Below are 26,038 nucleotides of genomic sequence, written 5' to 3'. Positions count from 1 at the left end.
GAAAGAAAGAAAGTAAAGAAGAAAGAAAGAAAGAAAGAAAGAAAGAAAGAAAGAAAGAAAGAAAGAAAGGGGAAAAAAGTGTCACTGATAATCTCTCCATGACCGTGTCATAAATACAGTTATCAGCACTCAACTACACACTGAACATCCAGGGCAGCACTGACCCTCCAGTAAAAATAGGGTATTAAAACATAGTCCCTTCCGATAATCCGCTACCACTCCACCACTCTAGTTCTTCCCTTCGCTAATCTTACATAAGTACCTCTTATACACCGAGTAGTATGGGAGAGGATGAACAGTCGATATGATGTGTCCCGACACTTGGACTTTGATAGAATGCGTCCGACATAACATAGCACTTTCATTCAAGTGATGCAGTAAGGGTTGTGTGTTGACGAGATCGTACACATACCACAAGATATCACATGGAATAGTTTGCATTCTTCTTATCTCTCAGATATGCAGGGTTAGATACACTGTACCTTTGAGGCACATGGAAAAATGCCTGGCATGGAGGACCGTCAAGGTGCTTCATGGGTGTTTAAACACATATGTGAAGATAGCGAACACCCATGATTGAGTTTCAACACTTGATTGGCTATGAAAAACAAAACAGAACAATATCCATTCACAACATATTTGCTTTGGATTAAAGTGGGAGAACAGCAGCAACATCTAATGTTATTAAGTTTGTACATGTAATACAAACAGCACATAATGTGTATACACTTCTATATTGTATTTTATATCAGGGCTCAACACTAACTTTTTTGCTCTGGTGGACCATTTCGGCTACTATATCTGAAATTTTGGCAGCCCAAAATGAACAAAAACATAACAGTCCATTTGTCCGACATCAATTTTCAGTGGCCCCCGGTCATCGCTAATGTCAAGGCATATATACATAGAGAGAGGGGAAAAAAAGACCAACAGACAGACAGACAGATAGACAGACTAACAGCCAGACAGACACAGGCAGAGAAAAAATAAGCTACAAAGAGAACAGACAGAGAGAAAGTTATCTCAATTATGGTCCTATACATATCCATAGCCTGCTTGTCCAATGCAGTCATATCTTACCTAAGGGGCAAACAGCATATATATATATATATATATATATATATATATATATATATATATATATATATATACATCTCATAAATATCCTTTGCTATGATATATCTTTTGAAGTGTATTCCGTCCTATCCAATTTTATAATCACACTGAACAATGGATATATTTATTTCAGACTGAATCTGTAGGTTTGCAAATCCTCCCTTTACGTATTGCAGTTTCGAACGATGCATTAATCTTAGTAAGATTTGAAGCGATGCACGCTACAGCTGGTACGAGATGTGGAAAACACAAGTTTTTATTGCTAACTGCTCTGTCTACATTGCGCAATGCTACCACACACTTTCCATTTTGAGCAGTTGCGATTATCGCATTGCATTCATAGAACTGACAGGTGAACTCCTGGAGTTTTTAATACCACAGTGTAATTTTCCATTTTTGCATTTTATGCCATGCACTTGCGATGGTGGGCTGCTGTTTTTTAGTGGGGGCGTTATAATAATGAGTTGAAAGCTGCGTTTAATGGGAAACAAATGATACAAAGAAAAATAGAGAGGGTCTTCACCTGAGGGTATGGCAAAAGTGTTGCATTTCATGTCAAGCTTTTGCTCACAACACGGTCTGTGTAATCTATACTTCAACTCTTCACTAATGACCATAGAAACTATGTAATGACAAAATGTGTGCTACATCTCAAAACATGTTGTATATCCAAAAACAACTTCTGAGGCAATAAAAACAGAGAAAAAAAAATGACAACTGCGATGACTACAACTTCCCATAGTGACAGGGTGGATTGGAAAAAGAAAAAGAAAATATGTACGAAGGCCTACTACACATAGATGTTATTGCATAAATGTAAGAAAAACCCAGGCTTCAGTTCCTATTTAATCAAACCTTGTAGGAAAACCTGGACTCTTTAACAAACAGTAAGCAAAATAACCACACATGCACATTATCAAATGCAGCATTACTGTGTGTGGGGAAATTCATTGCCCCTTTGTCAGTCTATAAATAAAAAATGCAGGCTGCTTTGATGCACATATCCATACCCTCCTCGATCAGACAATACCACTTATTTCTTTCTTGGTAAATGTTGTCAGCTAGCATTGAAAAGAGAGCAAACGCATGACGTCGAAGAGCAAACGATCAAAATCTGTTTCCAGACCGAGGGAATAGGGAAAGAGGTGATCTGTAGCTGTATGATCGACATACGTCATTACTGTGCTGTTGTTGTTTTATGTCTTTGCAGTGTATGCCTTGTCAGCGAAATGTCGTTTGGAATGTTCAATTGTTACTGTCAGTGTGTATGACGAATACAATGCCACTATAAACATGCGTTTTCAGATATATGCATTGACTGTAAAGCCATTGTTTTCTGTGATGTAAGCATTGAGCATATCAAGCATTTTGTTCAGGAGTCTATACTATAACGGAGGTGAGAAGGTTTTCCTAAAGCTGACAATGACATTATGCATTATGCATTTTACCTCAGAATTTGTGGCTGCTATTGTCACATTGAGACCATTATTACTGCTGTTGCAAGTTCATAAAATTTCAGTATCCTACAGCATGAGAAGCATCTAATGACTAAAATGAAAGCAGCCACTTTACATTCATCAATCTGTATACAGATCAACCCAAGAAAACTAATTCAACACCCAACAAACAAGACAATTGAAATTGATATTTCTTGACAAAAGACAATCAATTATGCTCCATATTTTTTAAACATTGAATTAACATATCATTGAATTATATGAAATTAAAGAAAAACTATATCAAAGTATAGATCTATACCATCTTCAATTCACTATGACAGAGAAAGTGAAATCAGATGTACAGGTCTTCTGCTACCCTTTTAGCTAGTGATAATGTCACAGGAAATTGGGTCAAGGGGCTGAAGGGTCAAATACTCTCACCTCAATAGCTCTAGTTTGAGCAAGGAGGTACTAGGCGAACTTGGTTTGAGAGGTCTATCTTGCCTAAATCTTTGTGTGTGTGTGTGTGTGTTGGGGGGGGGGGGTATAATAGTTTGTGACTGTGACTCAGCAAGAACACCCCTCCCCCGACACCATGTCACCACAACTCTCCATTACAGTGCAGGAGAAGGGGCCGACCGAGTTAATTTTAATTTTTTTTTTCAGCTTAGAAGGTATTATTAAGGTATCCTTGATAGCCACACAAAATTTGATTAACTTGTGGCTAATTTGCCATGTAATGACAGCTTGGGCTATCATGAAACAAAATAAGGTGTAACACATTAATCAGTCTACAATGTTGCCTTCAATGGAGGTTTATTAAGGATGACATAGGTCCATGATACATTGCTTAATAGTCAATCAATCAGATAATTAATGATCTCATCACTCCACAGTATTGGTCAAGTAATAATCTTTAGGACTACACAGATAGACATCTTACCATTATACTTTACAGGCAGTACTTTCCTAACTTTTCTCTTGAGCTTGTAAACTTTACACCAGAATTAATAATGATTAAACATCCGACTTACACATACTTTTGATCTACCTCCTTCTGATGTTTGTGATTTATCGCTGCATCAAAATGCTGCATTATGGCAAGATTGCGTGAATTTCTGTGATATGAATACATAATGAGATACTGCCTTGTGCTCCTTGCATCTCATGCAAAAGAATAAGAAAAATCTTCCTTACCTTGTGAACTCAGGACTATGTAGGCCCTATAACGTTAAACATCTGGATCCTCTGTTAGGATCTATGAGGGTATCACCTTTACAACATCCTATTCCTAGCAGTAAATACATGTGTCTACAACAGCTACTGTTCATTTATCTCAATTAGCTTCATTATTCTCTTACGGCTCTGCAAGAGGTCTGAAGGTAAGAGACATAATACATGTGAAAAATAAAACAAAATGTGAGGTATATTTACATGAAGGTAAAGAACAGATGTATTGCATCTAATTTGCATAAATAAAAGGTGTACAAATTAGAAGATTTCTGGAAAGATTGACATCTACTACCATTCTTGCACAATGTGCTTCAAACAGGAATATAATTCATACTAGCAGAGTGACCTGCCATAAGCTTGACTTCAACATCAATTACTTCTCTGTCAGTACATTGAAATAACATCAGACTCTCGTATTTGAATTTGTATAATTGAGCAATTCACAATTCATTAGGCCGCATTGTCGTTCTTCCGCGCAGCAGGAAATCGACTCAAGCATAAATTCCGCACTAATGTCAGCAAGTGGACGGACGGCATGCGCTCTTCGTGGCGGTGCCTGCGGCAAAAACCAGGCAAAGACTGGATGAGGGCATTATTCATTACCCAGTGGGTCTCGCTCGAGCAACAACACAAGAATGAGGGGGGACATGGATGCATGAAGCATGCAAAACTGAAGGTGGGATTCCTGTTTATCGTGGCTGAACACATAGGAACCCGGTAGCAGGGAAAGAAATATCAACGATTCGGCACCTATGCAGATAAGGGAAAGGATGGTGTAAATATCAACATTTTTTTTTTTAGAGTAAGGAGATAGTACGAGAGCATGAAAGAGGAAAACAGACACAGTGGAAGTGTGAAAGTGAAACTATGATATACATGCAGAGAGAAAGAGAAGAAAAAGGGAGAATATAAACAGAAATAGAAACATATGAACGATAGAGGCAAAAAAAAAACATAATACACAAAAGATGGGCAAAACAGAAACAGAGGGAGAATAGGGATATAACAAGAGACATACAGGCATCAGCCGCCAGAGATACAGACAAACAGACAGTGAGACATGTGATAGACAAGAGGAAGCTAGTAAAAGACAAGAGTGAAAGACAGAGAGAAGGGGGAGGGCGGAGAGAAGAAAATAATGAGTGGGGGGGGGGGGGAAGAGACAGAGGGGGAAATATATGCACCAGGATGGGCATAGTAAAATCTCGTAGAAGTCGGAACCCCTTGCGGAAGTGACCAAGAGGACGATATACTGAGCATACAGGAAATGAAGATTTCAGAAAAGGAAAGAGGTAACGGGACTAGTCTCCAAACACAGACCTCGAAATGTCATTGCCACTGAGAGATAAGGGTGAATGGGGAAGGCTATGTCTAGTCAGGGCAAGGTCACTCAGATACCTACACACATCCTGACATACATCTAGATAGACATACATTTACACACATACTACATGCATGCATACATACATAACTCTTGTTCCTCAGTACCAATATGACCATCACAAATTTGAGTATCCTTCTACTTGATACCTATTCTGAATCACCACTGTTTCTGCATCATAATCCCATTTTTCCTGACTTTCTCTGCTGAAATGAGCTCCTTATGTAATGTCTTTGTACATCCGATAAAGAAAAATATCACTATGTGATCATAGCATACAGAGATTAATTATAAAACTGCAATAGATATTTGAAAGTAAAAGAATGTAGATATGAGGGTTAAAAGAAAACTGTTCTGAATTCTGTATTTCAGGGGAAATGTCTAAGGAAACTATTGCCAGGTAGAGCAATAGATCCTGGGTACAGTGCTCATCTGATAGGAGGGAACTATTTTTAGGAGCAAAAACACCAGTACGTGCAATGGGATTCAATGTCACAACGATTTTATAGGGGTTTTATTCACCATTTAATTGGAACCCCAACTTACTTAATCGGGACACAGAAGGGCCTCAGGCTTGTGCATTAAAAAAAAAAAATCAAAAGTAGTGATGATTGCAAAAAAATGATGATTACATCATATGAAAGAGCTTTCAAAACTCGATCGAATAATGTCATAAACCAAAAGTGTCATAATACCTACATAATGGGTTTCATATGTGGTGATTTGTACAGGTCTATCATTTGATCACTCAACAGAAATAATAATAATAATAATAATTATAATGATAATAATAATAATAATGATAATAATAATATCAATAATGATAATAAAACTGCCTGTCTCCTGTTTAACTCCAAAACCTTCATACCAATCTCTGCACCATGTGCTAAGAATTCCACATAAATGATGGGATATTATATCATCATTCACTTATGAAGAAAAAAAAAATATTAAGCATTTGCCAGCAACAGCTCAAATTGCATATCTGGGTAAAGCTTTCGACTCTCTTCTGCAATGCTGTCTACGGTTCCTTTGCACATAGGAAATTTAAGCTTCAATATAAAAGTACCAAGATATAATAGCTTTGGATCACAGGAAAACAGAAAAATGCATGCCAGTACAAAGAAAACAGTGCATTAAGAGAAATAAAGCCAGAGAATCTATCATTATGTAGTTGCCAGAAATAAGGGAGAAAAAGAATAAAAAACTTTGTTAAAAAAGAATAAAAGACTTTGTTAAACAAGTTCAGGCTTTCTTATGATGTAGAACTAATGTACTAAATTATGCTGCTAGGTTTTTCTGTATCTTCAGCACTACGCACAGGCAATGCAGAATCTTACCTAGTCTTGTATCAAAACCCTATTAAAAAACAACACAATGGGCATCCAGGCATGTGAGGGTGTGTGTGTGTCTGTGTGAGTGTATGACGTGTGTGTCGTGCATTTATGTACACACATAAAGGGGTCTTTAATAAAATTTTTTTCAGCGGTCAAACCACCACAAGGCTAATGCCATGTGAACTCGTGAAAGGCAACATGTGCCACTGCACATCCAATATCACTTACAGGCTATACAAATGTTTATTCAATATGAGGAGGGATCACATTACCACACACACATTGGCAGTATTCTACACAAGTGGGTATAAAGTACTTGAGAAATATGGATACTAACCCTCAAAGCCTACATAATTTTGACTCCACTGCTGATAATACAAGTATACAATATGCGACAGATATTGTAAATCCAGGCAATTTATACTTACAGATGCACTTGTTTTATTATACAACACAAGGATCAATATTGATGTGACTATGCAGCAGAGATAAATGTCTGATGAGCTTGGCTTACTACATGAAAATCAAAAAGCATAAAATCTCCTGATATTAACTTCTTTATTTAACAGTCACTTCAACACCAAGATTGGTTTAGTTTGAGTCTCAGCATAAAAAGGAGTAGTGTCCAAGTGTTTAAAGCAACAGAATGCCTCCGGGGATTCACACACACACACACACACACAAAAATGGAGTCTGAACAGCAAGACTACAGTCAAGGGGCTTGCCATCAGTACGATTAGGTTACAAATCTATTAGTAACTGGCGGCTAGATTCACCACGGAGCGTAACGCGACAACGGCTGCTGGTTGCGACCGATCAATACCGCGGAGTGGACAAAGAGGGGAAGGAAAAGATATGCACATTTTCTGACGACGCTTTAGAGCAAGGAAATTGGAGAGCATCGTAATTTCTCTCCGTGGTATTAACAAACAGAAAAAATTGTGAGTGCTCGACTCTCAATACATGGTCAGCACATCGAGGGACAAATTAAATGTATAGAGAATCACTGTAGACTCACATCACCTTCAGTCTTGCTGCTTATTGCAAACGCCACACGTTTGATTGCTGTGTCTCCCCAAGTGGCCTTGCTCGAGGTCTTCTCGCGCTCGAAACCTTGACAATCACAGAATAGTTTTAATATCGACCTTCCCCACATCACGCACTTGACTTCAAAAGAACAATGCATCCCACACATTATTCCTTTATTCAATGCGAAGATTTTTTTTTTTTTGCAGTGAGCATGTATCTCATGTCCTACCTTGTTTTTCATTTGTTTTTTTTTTGTTTTTTTTTGACTGAGTAGAATAATTGATTTAATCATATCATCCCATATTCCAAAATATAAGGTTAAATGCTTAATAGCATCATCAAAATACTGCTAACCAAGGGAGGGATGTGAAAGATTTTTTTTTCCTAATACATTATCACTAGATGTCAACATACAGCTCCACACACGACATATTTTTTTGATGAATACCAATACATTAATGAGCAAATGGGACTAATGACAACAATACACTAGACCTTGGTAAGGAAGGGGGGAGGTTTTATGAGGTTTATTTTTTTTGTAGACCACAACTGAATTTCGAGGACACATACCTCAGAATTGCACAGAAAATAAGAGGGGGGAAGTGGAGGCTTGCTTTAAAAAATGGCTGCGGCAAAGCAGCTACTCAAATGTGATTCCTTCCCGAAATTGGAAATGAATTTTGGTGCCCTTTCTCGCCGACATCAGCAGGGCATACTCCTTTAAAAAAAGGGAACATGTTTTCATACTGGTATGCATGCCCTATCAGGTTTTGTTTACACGGCAGTGGGCTCGTGGGTTTGCGGTATGCAATTTCGGCAGTGGTGAGTGGAAAAAAAAATAAAACAAATAAAACAAAAATGAAACAAAGGACAAAAAGGTTCAGTGGGGGCAGTAAGTAACAAAGGCATCGGAGACAAAAATTATGTCTAAAAGCAAGGTGGGCCAATGTAACAAACACATTCTTTTCACACTGATCTGTAAACAATAAGATTTTGAAGTGTGTTTGATTTCATGTACCACAGCATATGTAATAATGATAATTCTTACACACTTCTCAGAATAAAAAGGGCAATAATATCCTGGTTATATTCATTTCTAATATCCTGGTTATATTCATTTCCTGTTCTTTTGTTTGTTTGTTTGTTTGTTAATGAGGGGACATGCATGAAAGAAGTCTTAATTATTCATCAAGACTGCATTTTGAAACATTGGAGACATCAATTTTTCTGATGATACTGGTGCCAGTGGCATTATTCCATTCAACCTTACAAATATACATATATTTATGTATATTCATCTATTTTTGCAGAAACATAGCTATGAAAGTGGAACCACATGAACACAACAAGATCACAAGTCAAACAGCCCAAGTGGCTAGAGGATCATTGCCAGCTGGGTTGAGGTGGCATAAATATTGCTGTCAGTCAGAAAATTTGTTGCTCTTAATTCTCACCCTTGTTCCATTCTCTCTCCACTCACCCCTCCCTACCACTCCCCATCCCATCTCAACTTTTCGGTGCAAATGCTGAACATGATTTCGTGTTTCTCTGTAATGACGCCCAGGGAACGGGCATAAAATATTTACACTCGCCTGCAGCGCTAAACTTGACACGGGGTAAATTGTTGGCACGCACGTACATACGAGGGACAAAAAACACAGGAGGTGGCACAGGGAGTTGAAAAGGAGGAGAAGAAGGAGGAGGAGGAGGAGGTGGCGATACCTACCGCATCTTTCATAGAAACCCCCCAACAGAGAGACAGGTAGGATTACCTACTATATCAGACGGAGGCATGTAAACAAATAGGTTTTAGGAGGATAAATAGGAACTTAAACTTCCAAAATAGATCCCCTGTAACTCCATGCAGGTAACCATTGGCAACTTGTTAATACCTGCCTTCCACTGAATAGATTTCCTAGTTCTGCCAGTAATAATCAGGAATGTCTCCCTTCCTCCCTGTTTGAACACACAAAGCATGCCTGTAACATTTTGAAGTAGTGTGCATGGGATGGTTTAAAGGGAAATTCCAGACCAGTTTTATCTTTCAATGATAAGAGAGAGTAACTTTTAATAAGCATAAACTGCAAAACTTTGATCACAATTGGATAAGCATCACAGACGTCATGAAATCTTGAAGTTTTGCTAATTTTCACAGAATTCTTCCTGAACAGTCAATATTAATGAATGCAAATTAGTGCACTGATGATGTCATTGCCTCATAACTTGCTGTACAGTTTGCCAACAAACTCTTGAAATTTATTTACTTTTTTGGGGGGAGGGGGGGGGGGCTCAAATGCAATTATATTCCAGTCTCAAACCTGAATATATCTGACTAATCAATGTTTTGAACTTATTCAGCCATGAATAACATTATGTTTTATAGCAAAAAAAAAAAAAAAAATCATCAGGGTTTTTTTTCAACATAATCAATTGAAAATTGTGAGGCAATAAAAGCACCAGCTCACTCATTTCCATATTCATGAAACTGTTCAAGAACTGTTTGCAAAGCAAAATAGCGAAAGTTTACAATTTCATAACTTTTCTCATTTTTATCCAATTCTCATCAAATTTTCACTGTTGCGCTTAGGAAATGTTATACTTTCTTTTCAGACAAACATTTGACTGGTTCAGAATTCTCCTTCAAGGCAAAGCACAATACCTTTGTGATTAACATATTCATAGTTAGGGGGGAGGAGGGGATAAAGAGGGGAAAGAGGACCCCTGAGATGAACTTGACCAGAAGCTCAGCCTGCATTTGACCCCTTGACTTCCATTTTGGCGTTGGAGGGGCAGGGGAGGTGGGAGGACGAGTATGGCACAGGGGAATGAAAAATTAATAAAAAGGGGAAAAGCCAGGTTCAAATTTTCTTTGCTTTTTTCTGCCATCTTGTGAGAAAGAGCTATCACATCTCCCTAACCCTTTAAACTAACAAACAGATCAAATGTACGAGGGTACATACACACATACAAACACACATCTAAATTCCCCTGGTAGTCATATTTTTGTCCTCTTCATATCTTTTGACAATCTTATATCCTTCTTTAAGTTGGTCATATTATTTGATTTGTTGAATGCAACCGATCTCATTGACTAGCTACAAAACCATATCTGCTTTCTGATCACTTTCAAGAAATATAGATGAATAGATCAAAATATAATGAGATAAAGCAAATTAATCATTTTAAGCCATAGGCAATGACTATGAATGCATAGTGTTTATCAAAAGATTGAGTGCTTGAATGAACAAATGTGAAAGTTGTATCATTCCATGTGATAAACTTGCTGTTACACTCACATTATGCGATCAGTAGGCCTATATGGAACATTTGGAGTGGATACGATTGTGAAGGTTATAAGAATCAACATTGTGTTCTTTAAAGATGGTCTAGACCCTGGGAAAATAGAATGAAAGACAAAAAAAAAAAGACCCATTCCCAATATAAATTCCCATCAAAAAGAGGAAATGTTGCTTTGAATGGTATAGTTCACCCCTTTTTCTTTTTGATGTTGTTTTTCATCAGCAAATACTCTTTGATGTGCACTGATGGCTTATCTCATCTGTCACTTCTTCCTCATCACGTTATTTTGTTCTGGACGGGGGTCGATAAAGAACACATGAAGAGGAAGGAAGAACAGAGAAACGGAAAACAAAAAAACTAGGCCATACACCTCGTTTCTCACACAGACGCACAAACAGACGCACACAGACACGCAAACAGACAACCGCAGACACATGCAAACACTCATACACACACACACACACACACACACACACACACACACACAGAGGCAAGTGCCAATTGTTTGAGCTTGGAGCCTGGCCAGGATTACCCTGGGGTCGAAGTTCAAGGCACTCCATTCCTTACGGTTCCACCTGTTGTGAATTATGATTGATGCACATGATATTGATGGGCAGCTTCTTTGGGAGGAATGGAAGGGGGGGGGGGAGGGGATGGTTTGGCAGGAAAAAAATGGGGGAAGAGAATCCTACAGAGTGCACTATTTGATAATCAGCTTACACTTACTCACTGCTGCCCTCATCAACAATAAATTTTCCGATTTGGTGAAAGAAAAGAAGGTATATCACAAAATTTGCCTTAGCACAGGCAAGATACAACACAAAAACAATAATCAGAAGATTATAAAGATAATAATGAAAATAACACTGATAATGATACTGACAATTATGGTAATAAAAACATGATAACAAAAATGACAATATAACAACAATAATAACATAATTAACAGCAACAGATACTGGTGCCATTTTCTGCTCATATAAAGACAATAAATCGAAATGGTCATGATTTACCAACTGCAGAATACAAAGCAAATAGCTGATGCTAATCCAAATTCACTTTATATAGGCCTACTCAGTAGTAGGCCCTATATTATCAGAAAGCTAGAATCTGCCGATGTTTCAAATACTGTCATCTCTTCACTTCAGACTCTTGCTTTGTCGTCAGATTGTGAATGGGCAATTACTGTGTTATTCACACTAGTAATCACTAAAAAAAAAGAACAAGAAAAAAAGAAAATTGAATATTGTATCTAATGCTTCCAGTTGACCCGCTCCCTTTGTGACATTGAGCGTACTTCCCTGGGTGCACACACATTGAACTCAAGTGCTCTTTCTCCCTCCCACACAGACTCCAGACCAAAATGGGATAATCAAGCAGAGAGCACATGCATGGCTTTTGACCACTAGAGGGCACTGTTCAACTAGGCAGGAACCTCAGCAGCAGTGTTCGGTCAGAAGTCATTGACTTTACTCTCCTTGGAAAGTAGGTTTCTCCACTCTACCTCTCCCGTCACTTCCGTTCTCAAGATAATTAGAGATGCTGTTTTATACTGTGGTGGCTCAATGTTAGCGATTGTCAAACTTTATTGACTGAGCCTACAGGTTGATTTTCAAATGCATGAAGAAGAAGAAGAAGGAAAAAAATGCAGCAAATAAAAGTTAAAGGGTGTGTACAGTTCTGGTCGAGGTGAGGATTTAGCTTTTAACGTTTTGCGAGATATTCAGAAACCACTCTATGAGATGTCAAAGAGCATGCAGTTCTAAGGGGTATCAAAAGTTTATTCGATGAAAATCGGTTTTGAAATGGCTGAGATATCCAAAAACAAGGTGAAACAAAGATCCTAATAAAGTTGTGGCATGTCGCCTTTTATTATTAGCACTTTTTTTTATATCTAAGCCATTTGAAAACCAATTTTCATCAAATAAATGTTGAATCCTACTTAAAATGACATGCTCTTTCATATTTCATAAGAGGCTTTTCATTATCTCACTTAGGAATGTTCAAAACATGAATCCCCACCACAACCAGTACTGTACAGTCCCTTTAAGAGATTTATGCTGCCACTATCAGGTAATCTATGAAATATTGAATTGGGTAAATCTGGACAATTTAGATACTTCTCTAGTTTTTCATATTATCTCAGAGTTTATCTATGTAATAGACAGGTATATAGAAGAAGAAGAAAAGAATATAGATATGTCTGTATATATCTTCTATGTGTCTTATATCTATCTACATGTTCTATCATTTAGTGACATTCTTTCCCCACATGTTATGTTTATTTCCACCAAGAAAGAGAGAGAGAGAGAGAGAGAGAGAGAGAGAAGAGAGAAGAGCACTGTCTTACGGTAGCTTCTAAACTTTCCATGTGTGTCATTACATACCACATGCAAATAAAAGTTGACTACTAAAATGAAATCACAGCAATCACAATCAACATAAAATCAACACTTACCCAGCTAATTACAGTATGTAAACAAGCATTCTACAACTCTCACATGGATGTAGCAATATGTGACATGCATACTTATAATGCACGTAATAAGATGATATTATACAAGTTGGCATTTCACGGTATTGAAATTTTTGCGCATTTGCGCAACCATAAACTAATGCGAAATTAAAAGCACACAGATATTTTTGCTTGCTATATTTTCCAGTAGTTGCATGTTTTGAATCCACACAATTGAAATCTCAAAAAACTCATCTCACCTAGCTGAGCGTGAAAAATTACTTGTGTGAAAATATCCATTTTTACAGATATAGCAAGAACAGAGCGTTTAAAGCATTTATCCACCTACGCAGGAGATGCATCAGAAGTAAATAGAGGCCGATGGCTTAACCTGGCATATCCATCAGACGCACGCCACCGTCTGTACGCCAGGCCGCAGAAGGCACATAATCACCCTTTTCAACTCCAGAGGAGACATCTTTTATTCAAGAGCGCTTCTATCACAGATGAAGACGCAACCCACTCTCCTCTGTCTGAATCGAGAAATCTAGTGCTACAATGTGCCCTCTCTTTCTTGACTCCTCTGTAGAATCTATACCCTCTCCTTTCTATAAAGACTTAATGTGGGTTGTTGAGTCTGTTATTTCTTTTCTTTTTTTCGGGGGGGGGGGGTAACTTTTTTCTCCCCAATCTCCATCTACAGCAACCATCCCCTGTGGAAAAGAAGGAGAGAGAGAGAGAGAGAGAGCAGTCCAAAAATAGCCCAGGAGCGGCTAATTCTGACGTCACAAGCCCCATACAGGGGGATATTGCCGACGAGACTCGTTTTTTTAGAAGCGTGGATGGGCTCTGACGTTGCCGATCTGCCTGCAGTCAAACGGATTTGTCAAACACTATTCTAGCCGTGAATTCTGCGGCGTTGTGTTGTGCCAAAAAAAGACTGACCCCCTGCATTATTGACAGCGGCTAAGGTGCATCAATCAGGGCACTCCAGGTCCTACGGCATAAGACCGCCTAAATTGCAAACTTTGAATTCTGTCAGTCCTCGTTAAGACTATGGTAACTTCTTGATCATCCCTTCAAAGAAATGTATTTGTACATGTATTTAAATAAATACACATCCGCTATCATCATCACATACATCTCATTTGAATTGTCTGTCTGTTTCTGTTCGTCACCTTCATACTGATACTAATATTCAGATAGTCAATTTATCATAAATCACGATTACTTGACTCAAGATATCATTAAAATTAGCAAAGTATCAGAGAACATTCTCAACAGACACAACAAATGACCAAAAAAATGACTCTTTTTGCATTTCTCTTCTACTTTTTTTTTTGTGTGTGGATGAATTATCCTTTGAAATTCATAGCCATATACATGAAAACTTGAAAGAGCTACAATTACCAGAGCAGATGAAGTCTTAATCAAATGTCACAGAGCACTACGCACAATTGCAAGGCTAGAAAAAATGTTTGGCCAGCGACAGTATCACTACTATGTTCTTCCATTATGTTTAAGGAATAGGAAAGCACACCCCAGTAGAAGTAAACAATTTAAGATAAATATACTTGGCTATGTATACAACCCTACACGAAAAAAGTGATAAATCAATTTAGGCACTTCAGTACATTTGCCGATAAAATAGCAAACCATTCGATTTTAAGCATGTCTGCTCATTTGGGTAGTCATCATGCTGTGTCTGATTCATGAATACAACTGACAGCATTAAACTCTCCGTAATTTCTTTTTAGCGTTTATAAAATATACAGTTTATACTGCAAATTTATCAAAGATCAATAAGTCTGTGGTGAAGATCAAAATGGAGAAATATAGGTAGAATGCGATGCCAGAGCTTGTCTATGTGTGCCACTCATACTCATGTCATACTTAACCCTTCTCCCAATTCATTCATTATCCTTTCACTCAGCAAATCACATATTTATCAGTTTACTTATTCATTCATTCATTCATTCATCTATTCACTCAATCACTCACTCTAATCATTTGATTCCCATCCGATTGATAAACTACTTTGTGGAGGAATTTATTGAAGGCGGAATTATTTACCCTCAACAAATATATGAATGCAATGTTTTCATTCAAGTCTGTCTGGTTGTGAGATGAAGAACCCTACGCGGGCTGAGATGGCTTTTCATTGTTGTCTCGTTTGATACCGCCATCTCATCTACAATAGCAAAAAGTATCTTGGACAGCTTGTCTTAAATGCTCTTTTCCTGAGATTTCTTCTCTCGCGGGAGAGAGAATTCCATTTCACCAATTCATTTTATCTCCCCTTTTTTTTATTCATTCCATCACACAACTCACTGTACAGAGAGATATATAAACATGGCATCCATGATAGCTCCGCCAAAGACTTATCAAGCCATGTGTAGAGAGAAGTCAAGATTGGATTTTTTTTAAAAAAGGATAAAGCAAGCTGCAGCAAAATTCATTCCACTTTTTCTTTACCCCCATCCCCCATCAACCAAAATTTACATACCATACTTGTAAAAAAAAAAAAATGCTTTTCATTTCTAACAAATATGAGGGGGAAGGAAAATGGAATGATAAAATAATTAACCAACACAGCACTAATGGGCGTTTTTCATGAAACTGTTATCCCTCCAGCTTATCATAGGCTCAGATAATCTAGGAAAATAATTCTACTTCTGAATCATTGTTCTAATTATGACAATAACGCATAAACATGAAGATTTTTCCAGTCTCAGACATCCCCTAAAGGCATTCCACACTAGAATGATAAACAGGGAGGACCTTTTTGATTTAACGACTCAAACACAATGATGTAATAACAAAATTGCAATTTGCTCACAAAACAAATGGAAATTCAAACAGAAATTAAAAGAGAGAGAGAGCTTGACTGCCACACAGAACAAGGAAAAATGTACACATCATTCATCTCCCCAAATGGGCAAAAATCTCAGTATTTGGGATGAAAAAAAAAAACACACAAAAGCCACAGAAATTCAAACAGAAATTAAAAAAGAGGGATAGCTTGACTATCACACAGATCAACAAGGAAAAATGTACACATCATTCATCTCCTCAAATGGGCAAAATCTCAGTATTTAGGATGAAAAAAAAAAAAAGATCACAGTCAATATAGGATTACATCCCCTCTGTTATTCTGGCTCCAGAGATGACAACCATAAACGTCAGTTCTTGAGTATCTCCATTCTCAATATTTCTGGCTGCTCCGCCCACATTGACGTCACAGAGAAACTACACCCTTACGCTCGAGTATCAAAGTTGACTTTTGACAGCGAGCAAACAAAATGAAATAATCACAATGGCCTAGTCAGACCGCCATAATTGCAGACAAAGTAAGATGTTCAATTGTGACTGAGCAGAACATTTATGACATTGACAGCATAAACACACATAAAAAGAAAACGTAAGAAGATATGCTTGCAGCACAAAAAGAGGGTTTTCTCTCTCAAGAATGCCTCTGAGAAGATGCCTGATCAAAGTAAGCAGGTACTGTCTTATGGTTCCTCTTCAAAGGGGAAATCCAGTACAAAAATAAGTTAGTCTAATAAAAAAGAGTAAAATCTTACGAGTTCAACAATAAAAATTGAAATCGGATAAAAAAATAAGGAAGTTATGAAATTCTGAAGTTTTGCTAATTTCTGCAAAACAGTTCTTGTACATTATGAATATGCCAAAGTAGATGAGCTGACCATGTCATACCCTCACAATTTTCCTTTGATCGTTTACGAAAAATGATGAAAATTCAACGTTTCTGTAATTGAAGTCTGAAACATGATATTATTTCTAGTTGAATAACTTCAGAATAGTGATCAGTTAGATATATCAAGATTTGAGCCTCGGGCATAATTGCGTTTGAATGAAAAACTGGAAATTTCAAAATTTAATGTACAAACTATATGGCAAATTGTGAGGGGATGACATGCTCACTCTGCAATTTGCATATTCATATTGACTGTTCAAGAACTGTTTGCTAAAAAATTAGCAAAACTTCAAAATGTCATAACTTCCTTATTTTTCATCCGATTTCGATCAAAATTTCACTCTTTCTTATCAGACTAACTTATATTTGGACTAGGTTTCCCCTTTAAGAGCACCTATGATGTTGCAGCTGATATCTTTTTCTTTATACCTTCTCCATCTCCACTTGGAAGGTTTCACACTTTTACAAAGAGCTTGTTTGTAAACGTGATCAAAAATGCTTCATCTGCTCATGAATTATTTCTGGAAAACCAAAAGTAAACAAAAGATATGTTGTACAAAGGGTGTTACAATTTTGTTTGTTCTCTCACACATTCTTTTTCTCCACACCAAACATGGTCACAGTTTGACGGTATTTCTAAAAATTGAGTTTTGTTCAAATCGGGGTGTCCGTTTGCAGTCTGAATGCTCTAGCATCGAAACATGATTAAAGGATTTAGAGCTGAGCTTGACCTCAAATGCATATATCCCCATGACAACAATGCAAATGCATGTGAGATGTGTGTTATACTTATGGACTTCACATGCATTTGTGTCATTCTTCCGGGCACACCTTCCATGAATCACATGCGTTTGCGTCGTTCTTCAGGGCACAATGTAAATAAACACTCCACATAGTCTTGCTTGCATGTGTGTGAAAGAGTTTCAGGTTTGATCATCAGGCAGTGGGTCTGGGTCCAATTTAGATAAAACCTTCATTTTGTTTAATTTTACCATATCAGTCAAATCCAATTTGATCCTGGTGTGGAGTTCCATCTTAAGGTGAATTCACACTCGAGATTGCACTGGTATTAAATACGACACTAATTTGTTGGTACCATTCTCATCGCAAAATATCCCGGTAATAGATACAGCAGTAACTTACTTGATAATGTTCTCATTCATGAAGAACAGCAGTATTTTTGGTAAGTATTGCGTATGTGCATATTTCTAGTGGGAAAGGACACAAAGCGTCTTTCTCATACACGCAAACATACATACACATTGAGAAATATACCGCTGTATAGGTGTTATTTTGTGACATGATTCAGACTCAAATCTCAGCATGGGTATTTTGCACGAACTTTAAAATTACTGCCCTCAATACCACGGTAATTTGCGATGTATTTCACAATGTATATGTGTTCATGTTACAAAATATTTGAATTACTAACTGTATTTCAATTACTGCAAAATTTTACCATAAGTGTGAATGCACTTTACATCACTTCTTTTTGCTAACATTATCGGCGCAAGGGAACATATAGGCGTCAATGACTTTCTTGCTTTCAATATCCAGTACCCATATACCTGCAGAATAAATGTCCACGAGACATACGCCCTACGTCACAAGCTTCTGCTATACTGTATTCATATCTGCGACAGAATGTCCACTTGACACTGACTTCTTTATTTTCCTCCTCTAAAAGTAAAATAATCCTGAAAATGATGGGGGAAGGGACGGGAGAGGGGAGACTTAGAGTAGGTTTTGATGGCTATAATCACATCATCAGATGCTCAAATGCTCAGAAAGGGAAAACTCTACATGTAAATTCTGCCATTTCCACTCTTTCATTTTCGTTTTCTTTTTTTCGTTTGTCGAATCATTGGGGGAACGTGTGGAGAATCTACCCCTACTCTCTATCTCGCTCTAACTCACTTCCTCTGTGACTATACACTGTAATTGTGTAATCAAATGAAAATCAGCAGAGGTTCTCCATTTGATTGAATCGTTAACTCTTCAGTGGAGGCATAATATTTGATTTCACCGTCATCTCTCTCTCTCTCTCTCTACTCTCCCACATTCTACCCCTTACATATCACTTACTACATTAGGAATGATTGTGACTTTCTTCCTTTCCTACTGTTTCAGCTTTAACGTGTGCACACTGAAAAACAACAACAACAACAACAACCAAATTTCTACAGTGTGGCACCACTGCTTAACATGGCTGACACACTGTAAAGATGAACAATACTACATATCAGTACTCAAGACACTTAAATGCTGCGACATACTAACATTACATTACAAGAGAGCTCTATGATATATAGGCACAGCTGTTTACCTGCATGCAGATCAAAAACGTACTGGTACACTGTTTGTTTGTTTGGTTTTTCAAAGCATATGTCATAGGCAAAATCATATTTTGATTCATCATTTAAGAAACTGCACATATTTCACATGTCAAATCACATTTCAGAAAACATACACCTTTTCTAATTTGTGATGAAGAAAAGAAATGATACGATATAGGAATATTATTTGGCAGCTGGGGCCATGTGGTGCCTCAGGCATTGTGTTTCTCCCTGTCATTTTTTTATATAATGGATGCTATTGTACATTATAAACTTGTCTTTTGCGGTAACGGGATTAATGTATAAACATGTTAACAGTTTGAAGGTATAAGGCATTAAGTCTCTTTTGCGGATTACAAAAAAAGGGAAATATTGGCTGTATCTAAAAATAAACACTGTGTCATTATAATTGCAGCACAATGTAAAACTGCACCCATGTAAAAATGTTTTGACATTTGAAAGCAAATTTGTTTAGACTAATTCTTGAAGTAAGCTCAAAGTACTACTGTAAACTGATCAAATTGTAATACACTCCATGAAGGATGCACTAGTGCTCTGGTGCCAAGACTGCTCTAGTATGAACAATAGAGGGCAGTATGACTTCTGCATCCTGGTTCTTTGTGGACATTCACCTAGCCTTCATGTGGCAAATAATGTCAGGCCATCACTTGGGAATGTTCACCTTTGAACCTGTAATGCAGACAACCCAATGACTTATCTTTTTTTCCTGATCATATGCTAGATTCTTTGTCTGCAAATTTATTACAATACCACTAAGCATCATTGTACTTCATAGTAACCTTGGTTCAACTAATGATCAGGTTTCATTCATGTATAAAGGGTTTTTGTATTACATTAATTCATTTGTGCATAGAGGTCAAAGATGGATGGAGGGGGGGGGGGGATCCCCTTCAATGACCGAGGACACCGGCACATCCCTAACCCCCTCCCACCTGCCCCACCCCCTCCAAACTCATGTCCAGCCATGACTGTTTACATCTATCCAGACTTGCAGTGCACAAAATTCACAAATCGATATAATACAAGAACTACTTTGGGATGATGGTAAAGTTGGATGCTTTTCGTCCAGGTACCTACCTAGCTAACCAGGAGTACAAATCCCTGGCCATGCTTTCTCTTTGTGAGCGTTCGCCCCGCCTCAGACGCAAACAAACAACACACACAGCACGGGCGGGCGGCTGAATGGAGCAGGGTGGGGTGGCGCACGAGTCAACCAGTGGAGTTATATTTCCGAATGCAATATACTAGGTGCAGCTGGTAAGCGAATACCCACTCATCCGCCTCTTCATCACTCCAAATCGATGTTGGCGAGGGTGGCGGGCACTTCCGTCACCGCGCTATGCCTCACCGTGGCACGCTGCTCCAGATTTTTACGTGCGGGGACCATCTTCCCTTTCACTTACTTTCCTCTCTCCGTTTCCATGGACACACCCATTGTGATTGTGGCGTCCATCATGTATTCCACTACAGGTGATGCTTCAGTTTGTGCAGTATTATGCAATTGTCATATTATCTCCCTCAAAGACCGGTCAGATAATGTACAATGTCGTAAGGGAGCACACACTCTCGCATTACTTCACCGCTACTATCGAAGCAAATAGCTCTCGTTGGGCTTACGAGACTCCACAACTATGTGAATGGGCATCTGGCAGCAATAAGCCAATACACGCTCACTCTCTCTCTCTATACTGTCCAGTATGAAGTGCATTCCCTGTAAGATGGTGATTTGTTCTGACAGTGAGATTATCATCGATGATTCTGTCAAAATTTGATAGTGATGACAACAAGACTGTCATCAAGAGAACAATGTGTTCTCCAAGAAAAACAACTTAACAAAAGAAAGACTGACCATATATGGTAATAATGAATTCAATTATGTTACACTTTTAATCATACATCAGCATAGTAACCAAACTAGTTCATATTTTGTGGGACAAACACGCAAAAGGAATGATTATTGAGCAGAGTATGGATCTGTAAGTGCATGTAGAACAGTGCTTAGTATTGTCTACTAAGTAATATCAGAACCTCAGCACATTTAACAATCCATTTGTGATAACTTTGAGATTATCAAGTAGCACAAGTTTTATAACATTTTGGGCAAAATAAATTCCGTAAATAACGTATATTATTTGCTTATATCTGGCATATGCAATCCACCAGGAACTTTTCAGTGTAGGGAAAAATGAAAAGATGAAAAGAAAGAGGACACAAAAAAAAGGAGTTACAGGAGATAGAAAGAAAGATGAAAGAGGAAAAGGATATAAGGATGATGATGATGATGATGATGATGATGATGATGATGATGATGATGATGACGGTGATGATAATGATGACAATGATGTCAACACTAAGGAAAATGATGATGGTGATGATAATGGTGCAAATCTCAATCAATTCATTTATTCAAAGGAATATTGACAAAACCAACAGAAGAGAAACGGAATTCACAATCGAGTGATGCTCTCTCAGTAATATCATTGAATCAGTTTGTTGGATTGAATCAATTCGTGCTGAATCAACGGAGAAGCGAATGGTTCGTCCAAAAACACTTCTGTGGTTAACAGAACACATCACAGAAGGGACTGCCAAAGAGAGAGTAGGGTTTATTACTGGGAGATAGAGAGAGAGAGTGAGAGAGTGATCGTAGAAACCTGTCTGAATGACAGCAGTAAAGGCGAAGAAAAAAGAGGCCTCTGCCATTAAGAGTTCCAGAAATCCTGCCGGCATCTGCACCCGCTCCTTCTTAAAAAACCCGGATAATGAGGTTCACCGAAGCTATGTCACATCACGGCCCCGGCGTGGCTTAAACGACCCCCGCTGCTGCCACAGACAACGACCGAACGGACGGACGGACAGTCTGCCTGGTGGCAAGACTGTTTACAGACTCGACCGTTTCAGACCCCCCAACAACATCACAGAGTCTGCCTCCTCCTCGACTTGACAGGTCCCGCAAAAAAACAAGGTGTGATTGTTATCCAGAGGAATTAATTCCACTAAGATCCGCGGGAGGAGCCGATATCCAATGCGCAACCCGGCGTTGGTGGCAACGGCGGCCGTGATTGCCTTGCCATCAAAACAAGTGCCGTCGATGAGCACGTAAAATCCTTGCGTTCAAGTCACTCTTCAGCGCTACACGTGCATTGACAAACACTTCACTGATTCTTGGTAATCGCCTTCTACAATTTTTTTTCCTCTCCCCCGCTCGTCAGCATCTCTCTCTCTCCTTCTCTCCTTCTCTTTCCTTCTCTTACCACCATCTCTTATTACTACATTCTGGCTGTATCAGTTGCAGCAGCTGTGTGTGTGTGTCTGTGTGTGTGTGTCAGTATGTATTAGAGTGTGTGGCATTACTTTCCAGTGATCTCTCCTCTATTTCCCTTTCCTTCTGTCTATCTTTATTTTTTCTCAGTCTTCCTGTTTCTTACTCTCTCTCTCTCTCTCCTTCTTTCTCTTCTTGCCTCTCTACCTTTCTTAAGATGTCTTTTTCTGTCCTTCGTGTCGTTCTGTACACCTTTTATCTCCGCTGAAAAATGCCAATGACGAGGAAATTGGTAACACCACTCACTAGGGTTGGATACATATGGCACTGATTGATTTACAGAGATGCAGAAAAAACCCCAACCTACTTGTCTTCCTTGGTAGGAGGAGAGAGAGGGGGAGAGGAGGAGATACCAAGAGAGACGGGGAGGAGAGGGGGCGAGAGAGAGGCAGGGAAGAGAATAAGTGGCAACTAGTCGGAGGAATCTCCTCTTAACTGATTCAAGGAAAGGGCCGCGGTATGACATGACGGTGTGACGTTGTCTACAGGGGGCGAGTGCTTATCGGGGGTGAAATATGGAAGAAAACAACTCGGCCGTTACCTAGCAACAACTTCCTTTACATCATTGTTCTTAAGAGGTCGTGCCAAATACTGCTCAATGGCACCCCAAAGAATACAATTTTTCTGGCAACTTGTAGGATTTTTATCAAGGTCTTTGTAGATCTGACAACAAACCTCTGACTTTCATTACAAATGATTTTTTTCTCTGTTTGATATTCTATCACTTACACAGGTGCTTCTTTACACATAGAATAGTCAAAATGATGTGGTTACTACATGCACTTCGTTTATTTTTCTAAATAGAACATTTTCAAATTATTCCTTAATGACAATAAATGTACCAAAATGCTATGAATGCTTCTGTGATATTTTTCCATTTTCAGCCAACATTTCCATTACTCTGATCCCCTTCTTTACTTATTCTCTGTTAAAATCATTAACTCACACAGGAAACATCCACTAAAGGTGCAACAGCTATCGAGAACACAGGAACACCAATGTAATTCAAAATAGATGAATTAGAAAATAAGCAGAAAATAAGTGCAAAAATGCATAAGTCACCAAGTGTAATCAGTTACTGTAAATGAAGACATTTTTGAGATACATTAATTTTCGCCTCTTTCACACTTTTTTTTTTTTGGCTAGCGTGAATTCTAAATTTCGAAAAAAAAAAAATATATATATCTTCAGAATATTGTCTGCACATTTTGTACAGGTTGACAATTGCACAGCACAAATTCAAGAACCCGCTTATATGGTTTTGAGCCACTCAGCAAGAAAAATTCATTGCACAAAAATATCAACATTTATACCAGTGTATGAACCTTTCATCCACTTTGATCCATGGAGATTCTTTTGAATTGAAGTCTCAATTTTCAGGCTCATTTGCTAGTTCCTAAATTCAAACAGGAAAATCTCCTCACTTTCTGGCTCCTTCGTGACCAGCTATTAAAATAAGGCCTCACATGTCTTAATAAATGCGGCATAATATTGCACTGTATCACACCCATAACCACAGTCACTCAGAAGATGCACATAATATTCCCTGACATGACACTGATACCATGCATTCAGTAATCAAAATTGGTAATAAGATCGCACGGAGAGTGCAGTCCACTTAGCGTGACCACAAAATATCCAATAGGTCTGCGTCTGAAACCATTCGCCATTCCACTCACCAGCCTCCCATTCCCCCCCCCCCCCCCCCAGTCACCACTACCACCTTCATCATACACAGGACAAGATTTTGTTTCCTTTGGCTCTGCGATTGCTTGCATTGGGTCTAATGGCACCGCGGCTCACATCCGTGAATTCAGGAGGGTTAGTTCCTAATGGGAGAAAAACCTCAGATGAGACCGGGTATCAAATGGACCTCTGACACCACAGTTTCAAGTATCAGTAGGAAAACAAGTAATATCTCTAGCCATGGTTCATCAAAATTTACACGTGCAACTGTCTCCATTTTTCTTCCCATCAAAACTCTCCATAATATTTTACATGCAGCACAAGAGAAATGAATGACTTTTCACTGTGTGATTGATTAACTTACAGGAATATCTTAAGGGCACCTAACAATGGCAGCCTCTGGAAAATATTTCTCATTTGCTTTGGACACAAACGGCACTACAGAGAATTTTCATCCTGATTCATTTCAAATATTTGTGATATGAGATCATAGTATCACCTTTCAAACTGTACTGAGTAGTACAGCAGATAAGGCATTCCTTAGATGAGGGGTGAAAACACGATATACGCGATAAAACCAATTTCATGCGACAGTTTATGAAGAATCTTGATCTTGTGCCAGCAAGTTCATATCTACGACACTATTCTGTGGTCTTCGATAGGACCACTGCCCTGTCAGATGGCTCGACATTCAGGTAAAACACAATCACTGTCTTGACACTTATCACATTCTGTTAGAATTTGCATCATTGTTCTGTGTATATATATATGTGTATATATATATATATATATATATATATATATATATGTAACACGGGTATGTTGGAGAACATACAGTTGCTCTAGTCTGAGTTCAAGTTCCCTCCTTGGTAAACTCTTTTGTTTCCTGATGAAAAGACCACCAGGCGACCACCTTAGCACCCGGCGTTTGTTTTGTAAACAAATCCCTTTCTTACCTGAGAGCTGAATGAACATCATCTGGCGTGGGTCAGCACAAGTTCTTCACTTTGCAGAACTGTGTTGATCAAGCCAGATGTGTTCTCCCCCTGCTCTCTATACAGGTAAGAATTATTCTACTTCATATACTCTCTTGCTATCTCTGTATGTTTCACACATTGACATGCCATTAATGAGTATGTTGTGTTTTGATAATCACAGGATTACCAAATTATAGATGTGGTTGGGAATCCGTTATATCAAGTTATAATATATGAAGTTATGATTTTACTAATGCAGTTAACTTCTGGTCGCTGTCCTGCAATAGTAGTTTATTCCAGTTGTTGAAAACAACCGATGAGATGTATACATTATTCTCACTTTTCTATAGCCTTGATATATTCAATGAGTTAGGGATTGACCTGGAGTTATCTTTAACAAATTTGCATTTGGTAACTGGCTCAGTTGCGAGATACTGTGGCGGTAATCATATATTGGTAAGTTAAGCGTTAGCGATTTTGATAATGCTGTCATATTATCGACAGCTTAATTCATTTATATGTCGATGAATATTTTATGAGATAGGTCCGTCGCAATATTCAATGTAGGCCTATGTAGAGTGTCAAAATCAAAGTACATGCTGTATATAATGGATAGCCTTTCGTTTAATCCTGAACTTACATTGCATGTGAAGGAACTCGTGGCTTTTCTTAGCATACCATACAATAT

This window comes from Diadema setosum, chromosome 11, assembly GCF_964275005.1.
Source record: "Diadema setosum chromosome 11, eeDiaSeto1, whole genome shotgun sequence".
In the NCBI taxonomy this organism is placed as follows: domain Eukaryota; kingdom Metazoa; phylum Echinodermata; class Echinoidea; order Diadematoida; family Diadematidae; genus Diadema; species Diadema setosum.
This window is presented reverse-complemented; position numbering follows the sequence as displayed.